General features: G+C 33.2%; 1 protein-coding gene across 3 annotated transcripts in view; it reads right to left on the reverse strand.

Moving 5' to 3' along the window:
* The window catches only part of LOC118189478 (hemocytin-like), a 728,690-nt gene that overhangs the window by 40,443 nt on the left and 674,664 nt on the right, over positions 1 to 13,583 (reverse strand). The gene's annotated exons all lie outside the window — the stretch shown is intronic.

Raw genomic sequence — 13,583 nt, forward strand, 5'->3', positions numbered from 1 at the left:
AGCTCAATGACTGGAGTTTCTCCGAAGTTCTTTTCGCTAGAATTTCTTAAATACATATAGCGCTATATACTAGTATAATAAACAGCATTATATTGTTGAATATTGAATTATAATATACAGTGTTGCAGTTTGTAAATGAAACTGATGCTATTTTCTTTCATTGAAGAAAGAGTTGTTTTAATGAACACCGACACTAATTTATCGGAATTAATTCTCTGTGAAATTTATATACTGTTTTGCACCGCAATTAAGCAGATCATAAAACGGCTGCTGACAAACAATTAAAAGAAGTTCAGTTTAAAATCCTCCAAGCAGCTTTGCGAATGGTGGATAAATAACTTGAAATAGCATCATTTAAGCGTTGCGCTGGTTTTGAGAAATGCGAAATGCCCACTTATATGGAGTTGAGCATGGCAAATAAACAGAGAATAGCAAAAGACAAGTGTGCTTTTGGATTTCAAAGTCTCAAATGATAACTGCCTTGCGACAAAGGCCAGTATTGTGTATGTGGGAGAAGGTAACTAGCTGCATTTTTCATTGCAGGCACCATAAGACACAGTCTCTTGCATAAAAATTTCCAGAGCGTCTAATAAAATCCAATAAAAGAGTTTTATGTACTTTATTTTTGAATTCGACTGGCAGATTTTTTTTTTCTGTCGGAGAATTTTATGGTCTACGCTCGCCAGTTTGGCGTTTCGTTTCATGATTATACCAGAATATTCTTTCAACATTAACTATGACGATGTCTTAAAAAATGAAGATTTTTTCTAATGGAAAATAATCATACAGTCTGATTATGTATCGTGAAAGATATCTACTGTGATTAAGTTGATACCTTAAAATGTTTCAGATTATTTGAACTTGACAACAAATACTTGTGAAGAAACTCTTATTGCGCCACATTTCATATCTTATACGCAGCCTTCTTTTCTCGATTGTCGCATTAAGCATTTATGGCGATATAGACTGTTACTTTAAAATAAGCTCTTCAAAGTCGTTTACGATAGTTACTCATTTTTCTCTTCATTTCACCTGAGACTGCAGTTCGAGTCAGCATTCGTTCGTACACTTTTCGTGAAGCGAAATGCTCTAGGCGAAAATGGAAATGCGGTCGACTTTTTTCTGCGACTGTTGTTTTCATGGTTATGGGACAAACTGGGTGGCGGAAAGTAATCCTGAACTTCGTATTTTAAAGTAACAGACTATAGTAATACCCATAAATATTAATTGACTTTTGATTCGGTGACGTCAAACATCATTCAATTTTTTAGAGCTTCTCTTCCCAATATTATCTACAGGTGCTATTTGCCATTTTCTGGAAAGTAAACTTTATATAATCAGGTCCCAGAGTACATTGCACTAAACTCTAGTTATATTTTATGGGATAAGCATCTAACCTAGTGGATCAGCTGTTCTGCCGATGACGGAAAGAAAAATATGTTTTGAAATATGTAAAGAAAAAGAAAAAAAAAAAAAAGTATCTGCACGAAATTAGTTTCTGTTCTTTGGAACAAATACGGTTCCGAAAGCTCTGAGTTATCGCTCATATGAGAAGTCGAAGTTTTGTCGATTAAGATGAAGTAGCTGGTCCAGAATCTCAGAGAACTAATTTTTTTTTTTGGTTGAGAATAAATGCTTTTCTCGTTTCGTACTTCTTGCTGGTATTATTGTTAAACATCTGAGAATCAAAACTGGAAAATTTCTCGTTAATCCAAATTATATGCTTGCAAGAACAACTTCATAAGATTCTACTTTTGATCTATTTCTAGAGTTTTAGTTTACATGGTGGCAAAAAAAGGTGCTAGTTTCTGCTACTGTATCTAACATGGTAATGCCAAATTTCTACTCTGTCAGCTATTAAATGAGAAGCATAAATACTTTAAGCGAAATTTCACGGGATGAAAAATTACGCGGAAAAAATATTCTGAATCGTTTTGCAAGTCATAAACGCAAATGGCAGACTTGGGAAGTATTATCTTTTGCATTACTTTCTTAACGTTAAAAGGTTAAAAGTATTAAAATAGAAGCACATAAAAAGTTTAAATTCTTGTCTAACTTTCTATAACAAATCAAGATAAAATATTTTTTCTCTTTGATAATGGCTTTCATCACGCCGTTTTAACAAATTGCATGCTTAAAATAGTTTTTCTACGGATTTAAGAAAATTCATATTAAATTTATTATGCTACATACAATTGCAGTAATATTTTTACTCTTTTATTTTTTGAAATATGTTAGGTCATTTTTCACTATTAGATGCAAATTTTATGAAGTATTAAATTCTTTCTTGGCTAAATAATTATAAACTTTAAAGATTAATGAAAAATAATGATGTCTTTTAATAAACATGACAATAAAATATTACCATACATATTTCCTAACTCATTTGGATTTATATTTCTAGTATCCATTTTATTTAGAAGTCTGTTGCTTCCGTTATTATCTCTCTAAGTGATAAACAATCGTCACTTATAAATCAGGTTTTATAGTAGAAAATTATTAGTTTCCCCCTCTGAGTTAAAAACTGAAATAAATTTAGCTTGCTCCCCACTGCAGTTGCGTCTACTTATATAACATTATTATAGTTTATAATTGGTTATCTTGACCCATAAACAGCCGAGTGGTAAAATCACAAAATGTCAACAGAGCGACCCGTGTTCAAATCCCAGCGAAAGAGCTGGCTGCTTGGAATTTTCATGCTGTTCAACATGTGTAACGTGAATACAAACCTGTTTTCTTTAGGAAGTTTACTGCAAATGCATCCATTTCCTTAGACAAGTACCCTTCGTGTACTATGCCATAATGCAATTTGGTTTTTATCGCTTTTTACTTATTTTATGAAATTTTCCTGTTATCTTCTTTTTCACACTGATCACTGGCTGATATTTGTGCTTAATACCATGCTACAATAAACAAGAAATGATTTCTAAAAAAAAAATAAAAAACTGGATATTGATAGATACGGTTTATTTTGACATCTAAATAAAATTCACATGTCTTTGAAAAGTCCAGTCTGACGCTTAGATATAACCTCAGGAACTATGTGCTTATTTACACAGAATGCAAGCTTGATTTGTATATTCACTTTAAACGTACCGTGATATTTTTTCTCCATTCACTGAAGAATAAAGGTTGGAGCCATATAAGAAAGGCTTCTGTCCAGTTTCCGGAATACATCACCTCGCAAAATCGTTTCGTTAGCACTGGCGTCCACAGTCATCCAGCAGATCCATTCATTTTGCCTTCGATATACAATCCGTGATTTCAACTGCGAAGTGACGAAATATGTAGAAAATCGACAGCTGCTTTCCCTAATTTGGGCCTTTTTCATATGAATTTTATTTAGGCTTTCAGGCACAGAATATTGTCTTCGAAAATGCCCTCCACTGCCTCAGAGCTTTAATCCATTACTATGGCTATTTGGAGACTTGAGTGCTTGTATTGCCTCTAGTCTTTTCGTCAGCTCCACTCTCAGAACTGAATCTTTTGCGCTGTTGACACGCTTTATAGGACGTCTGTTCTGCTGGCTTTCCGCGGAGACTTCACTTTCACGGCATACATGTGAGTTCCCTTTTAGATCTTCTTTCTTGATTTTTTTCATTTTTCGGAATGCATGTTGTATATTAGAATTCCCAATAGCGTCGGCGAAATATTGGTGTCTTATTCTAAAGCATTAACTAAAGCGTTAGCGTCTCATCTTTTTTGTTTTGCCTAGAACTGTCTGCAGCATGTCTGTTGCTTCACTTCGTAAAGAAGCTGCCTAGGGCAATGCTTTGAAGACGGAATCAAAGTATTTTGCGATCGAAACCATTTCATATTATGTTTTGTATACATCCCACAATAATTTTCTATCAGTGTAACGAGAACTTGGTTATGAGACGAGAAGACTGAACCAAGATGTTAGCAGGAAGATCCAGAGCGTCATTGATTTAAGGCTGAATTGGAATGTCGTTTATAGATTGAGTCGGTGGCAGAATTTTCTTCTCCAATCTTCTTTCTCGAATCGCTTGTTAAATTTAAAGATTTCTTTATTAACGTTCTTTAATTATTTTTCATATTTTTCTTCTGTAGCTGCTACTTTCTCATCCACAGTGCTCACAGTTTTCCTCCTTTAATAGCAACAATGAATTTTTTTTTCATCCCCAGATGGTATTAAGGCTCATTTCGGCGCTGGCTTTAATGAAATCCTTCTTCCCGGAAAGAGAAGTGGTGGTTGATTCCGGATTCGCGGCTATTTCTTTCTTTATCTACGTGGTATTTACTACGATGGAGTTCTTCATTTCAGTGGCATTAGCTGCGGCTTCCTTTCTCAACTCCACAGCAGTCATTTCCATAATAGCTTTCAGCTGCTATTCTATCTTTCTGGCTTTCGACATTCAGTGTACCTTATTTGTTGAAAGATATTTGTTCGTGGAAGTCTCTTCAAACAATCACTATAGATGAGCAGAGAGAAAGTGACAGCGTCTTGTAAAAATAAAAGTATGTAGTAAATATTAATAGCTGTAAACTCAAGAAGAATGCAGATATAAGGCTAATCTCCCTTAACATATGAAAATTATTGTAAATCACCGATTCATTCAGAGATTAAATTTTAAAATTCAATTCAGCAAACTCTCTTAGGTCCTCATAGGTCCCAGAACAAACAAATGATTAACTGTAGATTAAGAGTAGCTGAACTGCGTTTTGAAGTTTACTCTAGGAGTGATTCAATAATTTGCAGTATTTATTGTGTATAAAGAAGAATCTACTAATATCTGCGTTCGCCTTGAGTTATCTATTTTATTTTACTCTGTTCTCTTATTTTACCATTAATTTGTCAGTTTCTCAAGGGCTTCTGCAAATATCATTTGAAAATTTTCATTTGCTTAATTCTAGCTAACGAAACTTGCCAGCAAGTGATTTATTTATAGCAATGGTCTCAAACTCACGGTTCGCGGGCAACATCCGGCCACCGAAGTAGTTTTATGTGGCCATCGAATACATTCTAATTATGTATTCATTTCAAATACGGTGCTTATAGTTTTAGAAACATAAAGATATAGACTGAGCGTATATGTCTGACTGGGGAATTTGTTCCTGTTTTTGTAATAAAGGTAACTAAAGGTAAATATGACTAAAGGTAAATGTAGGAGAATTTATTTCCCAAGTTGGTACAGTTAGTAAACTTAATTTGCCGGCCGATAGCTGTCAAGATTTCAGTTCTGAAATTTCTGGATTTCCGGTTAAGGCTAAAAGTAAGTTATTTAGTAGTTAATTCAATATGCTGAAATTGCCTGGAATAAATCTTAGTCTAAAATTTAATATTTAGCTGTCAGTGCGTTTGAATTACCAAATATAACAAATAAATTGCTTCTTGGTACCAACCTTTACATTTTAGATAGAAAATAGATATAAATTTGAATTGTGTTCTTTTGGGATATAAATGTTTGTAATGTGGTTTATAAATGTTTTAACAAATATTCAGTTAGGGAAATTTAAAATTTATTTTATTTATTTAATTACTTACGTTTTATTTTGTTAAAATATTTTTAAATTTCACCAAAAGATGTTCTGGCCAATCAGCTGCTTTCAGATCGAACATTCGATAATCATGTAATATGAATTTGAAACCACTGATTTATAGGACCAGGAATTAAGCCTGAACGAAATTACGGTTAGATTAAGCTGCAGGCAGAGATTTTGAGGGCTTCGCCATTTAGGGTTTTTGTGTTCTTATATTGCGAGCATTGCGTCTCTAGGTAAAACCACGGGTTTATAAGTTAATATATAAGAAGGGAAAAGTTATTTTGACCATAAAAATGACCTCAACGAGAAGAAAACCAAATAATTTTAAAAGTATCACGAGAAGGTGACTATGGAGAAATGTCTTCAGAGGAAGAGCAAGGAAGAAATGAGAACCTACTTCTCTGACCGCGAATTTGTGCAAAATTTCCACGTAATGATATCATTCTGATAAAGCAGCAACAAAGTGCAAGTAAAAAATTTCAGTGATAAAAACAGATAGAAAGAAAAAACATCTTAAAACGTTGACCTTAACCTTTATTTAAGAAACACCTTAAAACGTTGACCTTAACCCTTATTTAAAAAACACCTTAAAACGTTGACCTTAACCCTTATTTAAGAAACACCTTAAACCGTTGACAACGTAAAATCACACTGGCCAGGTATTGAGTGAAATAGACATCCAGTGAGTCTCAAACAGAGTGCCACGAAGAGACAAAGAAAAATAAAAGAATTCCCCAGAAGACCTGCATGATCAGTTACTTGATGTTTTTAATGAAAATGGTTTTCTCATCCAGACAATAACATCCCTATTCTTTGTTTTTATCTTCACGCTTCACTTCAGCCATCTTTTGTTCTTATCGTACAGTTACGAAAAAATTAAACTGAATTTTCGTCTATTTTATTTATATAATTCTGCGCATTACTTTGTCTTAGATTTAACGATTTCCGAGGTTTTATTTTGGTTATGAATTTGGGCAAAAAGTAATATTGTAAAGTTTAAATACGCAATTATTTGCGCTCCAGGAATGAAGTTATACACTTTGCGTTAAATTTTATGGGGAAAACCCTTTCCGTTAACGAACGTTTTGATGACGAACAGCTTTCAGGAACGAATTAAACGCGTAAATTAAAATCTCACTGCACACGCTTAAAGTAAAAAAACACATTAAATTCTTTTAAAAAATTAAGAATATATGAAGCTAAGCGTGTGTTAATTGAAATATCTTGTTGTCTCGCTAATCTCGTTATCTCGTTAATTATCAGAGTTATACCGTATTTCTTCTTTTATCATCCTAGAATAGGCAGAAAATTGTGCGAGTAATTTAATTTCCGAAGAACATGATTAAAGTAAGAACATAACATATGAAAACTGGTCATGGATAAATTCTTGGTAGTGATCACAATATTGTTTCATTAAAAGAAGGTACATTCTAATAATAATGCATAATAATGTTAGCATTACAATATCTGACGGATATTGAGTCGATATCTGACGGTAATTGAGACAGTTACCCCTTAAAGTCTCAGAAGCACCTCACATGAATGAGTCTTGACTTCAGTTCTCAAAAGAACGAAGGGAGCAAATAAAAGGCACGTATTTCGAAAGATCGAACACCTCAGCTGTAGATTAGTCTACAATGAGCTGGAACGTAAATAATAGAAGTAAGCTAAAATCACATGTTTCGAAAGTTTTTAAAGTGTGAGAATACCTCCACGTCCAGGTAGCTTAACGAAAAATCTGCACAAAATACGTTTTAAATAATTAATGCAAGAGAAAATAAAACGGATGAATACAATAATGCAAATACAAAGTGAATATACTGAATAAAATAGAAATAATCAAGGAGCTACAACTTACCAATAAACTAGTCCTCAGAGGGAAAAAATATGTACAATAGAGAAAGGGGAGAATTATGCGGATATTTTACAATTTTCAGAACATAGGGCTAAAAGCTAGGCTGAATAAAACGTGAGGAAATACGGTGTCTATATAATAGATAATATAAATAACTCTTAAGAATATGTACAGTAAATCAATTGAATTGCTTAGGATAAAATAAGAGAATGAGTAATTTTTTTAATCAATAGTTTTACAGAATACTAGAGTGTTTGCAAAATGCATTTTTCAGAATCCCTGTTGTTAAATTATTTATGATGTTTTCTACTGCTACAAAATACATTTACGAGTTAATTAAGTAATATCATATATCACTAACAAATATAAAAATGCTTAAGCATTCTACAAGAGCAATTCAATAAATTTTTTCACCACAAATTTCGACCACTTAAGTTCGCTTTTCTTACCCTGAAAAGATTCATATAATTGAGTAAAAACATATTACCATAAAACATAAACTTGACATTCTTAACACATAAAAACGAGAAGCATGCTGTGAACAATTTGTACCCCCTCTTAAAATGCTAACAAATTAGTCTGTGAGTATACAGTATACATTTTCTCTAAAACATGTTTCTCAAAGAATAAAAGGACTTAATTAGTGCTTCTAAACCGCGCTTAAAAAAATAGCTTCTTTGTCATATTTTTAAGGTATTTCTTCTCATTTGCGTTGTTAGACAACAAAGATGTTGACAATCTTCTTTGAGACACATTATAAGCTAAAATAAGATTTTCCGTTTTTTATATTCTTATCTAAAATTAAAATTTATTCACCAATAAATAATTAAAACTGTCAGGTACTTCCTTTCATACGAAAGAATAGTTTTTTTTCGTGATGCCAAGATAGAATAAAATTGGGTTCCAGAATTTTTTCTCAAATCATTAATTTCACATTCACTTTTGTATTGAAACTTTTGCACTATACACGCATTTCACACTTGCTCAATTACTAAATGACAATAGCATTTAATAAATAATTTTCCAAGCAAATCATGCCCACTGTTTAATAGAAAGTAGGTTGCCAGAGAGAAATTGTTAATTATCGGTTGTTTTCATTTTGATCAAGTTCTTTTCTCTGTTTCATTAAAACTATTTCTGAATTATGATTTCAAAATAAGGCTAGTTTATTTATTTATTTATTTTAATATTCTTCCGTTGTAAAGTCATCTACGGCATGAAATTTCTCTCTCATGTAAAACATTCCATCTTCTCCTTTACACATATGAATTTCATTAGTTTGATTAAACTAAATTTTATATGGAGTTGAGGTAAATGTATCCTTCTCTTGTCCAGAAATGGCCCTTGATAATTTTTTTATCAATAGTCTTAATATTTTCAAGTAAATCTAATTTTTATAATGTTATGGTCTGCCTTATCTGGCCTGCTTTCATTCGCATAAAACACAATAGATTTCTTACAGCTTACTATCAATAAGATCAATTCAATTCAGTTGGCGATGAATGCGGATACCTAATCTTTACCAATGGCTAACAGATATTGTCCCTTACCTATTGCTAACTAGATTTACTTTTTTAAAATCATAAATAACTAAATTTTTTACATTTTTCATAAATACAAACAAATTCGAAAGGAGCATGAGTTGAAAAACATCTCGAAAAGGGAAGTAATAACTTTGTATTTAGAAGTGATGTTCCTTAAATCGTTTTTACGTTTATTGTGTAATACAGCAGCAGTGGAAAATATTCGTTCACATTATGAAATAAAACTGCTTTCGAAATGATTTGTTTGAGTTCATTGAAAGTCTTCCATTTCACGAATGTATATATACATATACATATATATATATATATATATGTACATTTACATTCGTGGAATGGAATACACGAATGAAAATATATATATGTCTAGATATTGAAATTAACTTTGTTCCCGAATGTATATATATATATATAGATATTAATTTTGCACACGAATGAATATAGTATATACATTCGTATGCAAAATTAAAAGATATGCACATTATGTCGAATTTTGAAGTCTAACTGAGAAATTTTAATTAATTAATTTTAATTAAATTTGGTATGAATACACATTTACAACAGAGAAAGAGATGTACCATTCAAAAGTCATTTCATGTGCGCATGATTATCTGTAAAGCTCATAGTCCAGAGATGTCGGAAATACACTTTGTTATATAGATCTAAAAATAAGACTAATATGAAGTATGGCTCCCATCTCATAGTTAGATAAGCCGTGCAGCGTGACGATATAGTGGGCAAGAGACAGTTGAGGAGCCCCTGTGGCAGTCGACCCCACTCCTGCAGCAAGGTAGTTTTCCAACTCCGGGATGGTTCTCGGAAAGAACGATGGTATGAAACTGCCTTCTCAAGAGCGTTTCGGACATGTTGTATAGAGTTGAGATCTGGAGATCTGTCTGGCCAGTCCATGCGGTGAATATCCTCCCTTTCTAGGTAACCGTCAACCAGCTAAGTCTTATATGGACGAACGTTGTCGTCAATTAACAGGAACTCAAGACCAACTGCGTCCTCGAAAAGTCGAAAATAGGGCTTTACGATCTTCTCTCTATAAATCACAGCAGTCAGACAGTCTTTGTGCATGCAGTGGTGTGCGACCATTCAATATAATGTCTGCGCAAACCATGACACCTTCATCGCCGTAATGATCGTTTTACCTGGTGAGGAAGGGTGTTCCAGGTATCGTGTTCCAGGGTCCGCAGAAAATCAGTGTCCAAACAGAATCTCGACTGATATGTGAAAAGCACGGTGCTCCACTGAAGTCTGGTACACGGTGTATGCTGTCTGCTCCATGCTGAACGCGCTTTCTTGTGTTTCGAGTGTACTACCAGGACAAATACTCCTGTCACAGATCCAGTTTGACTATCTCGATTGGTTCGAGAAGTATTCCATTGAATTCTGCCCGCTGAAACGGCCTTGATAAGCTCGGACGTAATCTTATTGATCATCTCCGAGGTGTGAAAATACGTTATCATACTTAGTGATGGCATATACAATACCACCGACAACATTTATAACTGACGGGAAGCTTTGTTATGGGAAGTTCTAGAAGTCATCTGGTTGGAAAGTTCCGTAGAACTGTTGAATTCATGCCTCTTCGTAAGCCTACTCAATGCCAACGAAGCAGCAACTCTTTATTACTCAGGTATTGCTAATTCAGTGGAACATCACTATGTAACTAACTACAAACAGAAATTTATAAATGATATATAATAAAACATTTTACTTCACTATTGTACGTTTTTGCTTAAATGTACTATTTTTTCTAAAAAAAGGTGTTTCTAAAAATGGCATGTGGTTAAGCTTTTAAAATTCGAACGAATCGGCATTATCTCCAGCTTCCTTTCTCAGACTATTTTTTTCCTTATACGCGGCATTTATCTATTGAACGGTACAATCGGATTTGAAATAAATGTAGAAATTACCATAAAAATTGAATGATACTGGAGTTAAAATCATCGAAAACATATTTTAAACTTAGTATTTGAAAATGTCTGTTTTTAAATTACGTTATATTTTGTTGTATGAGTGGGACGGGGGATTATAACGAATTCTGTTCTAATGCCAATTCTGTAGATGTAGTTGAAGGAAATGAAATAAGATTCTTTCGTTCATTTCTTTTCAGTAAGACTAAAAAGAGATACCGCTTTCTCAAAAGCGAATATTTTTACTTCTGTTTCTACTACGACAGATTTAAATTCTTATTTCATACTCGATAAATATGGATTTCTACATCATAATAAACATAGATTTCTATCCCGAAATTTAATAACATACGATGCTGACTCCAACTTTATCTTTGTCTACAAATGGAGCTCTCACTGTTTTTAAGACAACGAAGTTATTTAACAACGTCCTCTTCGATGTTAAAGCGTATTTCATTGCGTAGGCAACTTAGAACACGTCAGCATCAACGCATATTAATTTATGTCTTCGGAATAAAAATGGAATGGCTTAGCCTATGGAAAGTATTTCATAAATGGTAGTATGGGCATAAATATTTTGAAAAACCAGAAAGAACAAAAATAGTTTAAAAATGTTATTTTTTGGAGAGGGAGTGCTTTTATCAGCAGCGTAAAAGATTTTCTTTTATAACAGTTTCATGTTCTATCCAGAAAGTATGATTTTTATTTATGTTAACCATTCTGCCAAAAAGAAGTAGTTCTTTCAAAAAATGTGGAAACTATTTCATATTTATTCTCGAAAGATTTCTGGATAACATGATTTAATCAAAAACCTGTAGTACATTATATTTCTGATTTTCATTTTTAGAAAATTTAACAAGTTTGCTCTTGTTTTCATACTTTGTTAGGAAAAACTGTATTTTTAAGTCATATTTTGAATATTTGTAAGTCAAGAATTACTTTCGTAATTACTGGGGTTTTTCGTAATAAACTGCTTTACTGATCCATGAATCCAGAACAATAAGCTGTTCTGTTTGATACTTGTGTTTGCTGTTCTGTTTGGATTTTCACAGTATCTTTACATGGCTTAAATTTCTAATTGGAGTTAAATACAACAAATTATTCCTGTGAGTACTGTAGTTATTAATTCTTTACGATCAAAAGAATCTTCTAGAAAAGTCACAGTCAAACTTTCACTACCACATAATATTCAAACTCTATCTAAAATTCTATTTATATGCATGGCTGCTTTAAATCAGTGGCTTCCAAACTGCGTTCCACGGAACTTCGGCATTCCCCAAGTCAAAATAAAAATTTGAAATATGACATGTGTCAAAGAGAACAGGGTGCTGCACTTAGGAAAATTAAACGGTTTTCTAATGAAAAGGAACTACATTTAGACGACAGTATTGAAAATTATATAACACGGCACATATTTCCCAGAAGCGGAAGCTAAATATGACTGAACAAAAAAATCCGTTCTAGCACTGTGATAAATCAGAAGACTTCCCAATTAAGAAAAGAGAACAATTTATCTATATATCAACAGATTCGACGTTAAAAACCTAAATTTAAGTAGGAGCAAATCCTAATTTTCTGGCTGTAGATTCATGCAAAATACCAAAAGTTTCTTAGACCGCTATAAACATTTTAATAACATTCGAAACAAAAGTGGAAAATCTTTTTGAACGTATGTGGCAACAAAAACAGTATAAAGAAGGAAATTAAATGCAGAATATAATTGTCTTTACATAAATCACCTATAATACAGGGCTAGCATAAATGATTCATTTATTTTGAAAAGGCTATATTTTCAGAAGTATTACGCGTACACACATGAAAAATATATGAAAAAAACCGCAGACTCACCAACTTTTTGTCACTATTTCACCAAGTTTCCCGGGTAAGAAGAGCATTGCTTCATCGCTGAATACCATTTTGGTGGCGAAATCTTCGTCTTCCAATGCTTCCTGCACGTTGAAGCAAAAATCTAGTTGACGCGCGTAATCCTCTGACATTAATTGTTGCAGGAGCTACAAAGTGTACGGCTTGAAATGCAACCATTGACGCAAAATCTTCCACATGTTTTTTTTTTTTTTCGGTATTCCGAATTCTGATTAATTGACAGGACGAACATCTGGATCACAATGTTACAAAATGTATGGAATGAGCTCGATTATCGTCTGGACATGTGTCGTCTCACCCAAAGGGGAACATACTGAATGTTTGTAGAGGGTGTATAAACTTGGTGAGTTTGTAGTTCTTTCCAAGGAACTGGTAGCTATAGGTCAGCCTTGTCGCTAAAGATACCAGCATTTTTATACAAGTCCGCGATTGCTCCCTAGGAGTGAAGCCATCACAAAGGTACCGACTCCTCTACGAAAGGTACTATTTTCAAGTTATAAACTGAACGTCATAATGTTCCCTGTAAGATTATAGGAAGATTTCGTCAAGACTTCTAATTAAGAAGCTAATATAAAGATATCAGCACGAAAATGCTTTCTTTGACGAAAATGCTGTCGATTAAAAAGGTGCTTTCTTTAAGTTATAAACTGAACATAATAATTATGCCGGCTTTATTAGTATAGAGACTCTTAGAAAGCATAAAATGTAGACCCTATTGAAGAAAAGGTAGCGAATTCTCGCTATGTCTTGAAAAACAGATGACTACCGACAGAGGTTATAATAAACTTTTCATTTTAACTAACTGAACAGAACTTGCACTAACTCAGTGCTCACAGTTTATAAGGTATTTCTCCCGCCTTCCTAGCATGGCTTCGT

The sequence above is a fragment of the Stegodyphus dumicola genome, chromosome 7 (genome assembly GCF_044657685.1).
Source record: "Stegodyphus dumicola isolate Sdum_Otavi_A_Nest chromosome 7, ASM4465768v1".
NCBI lineage: Eukaryota > Metazoa > Arthropoda > Arachnida > Araneae > Eresidae > Stegodyphus > Stegodyphus dumicola.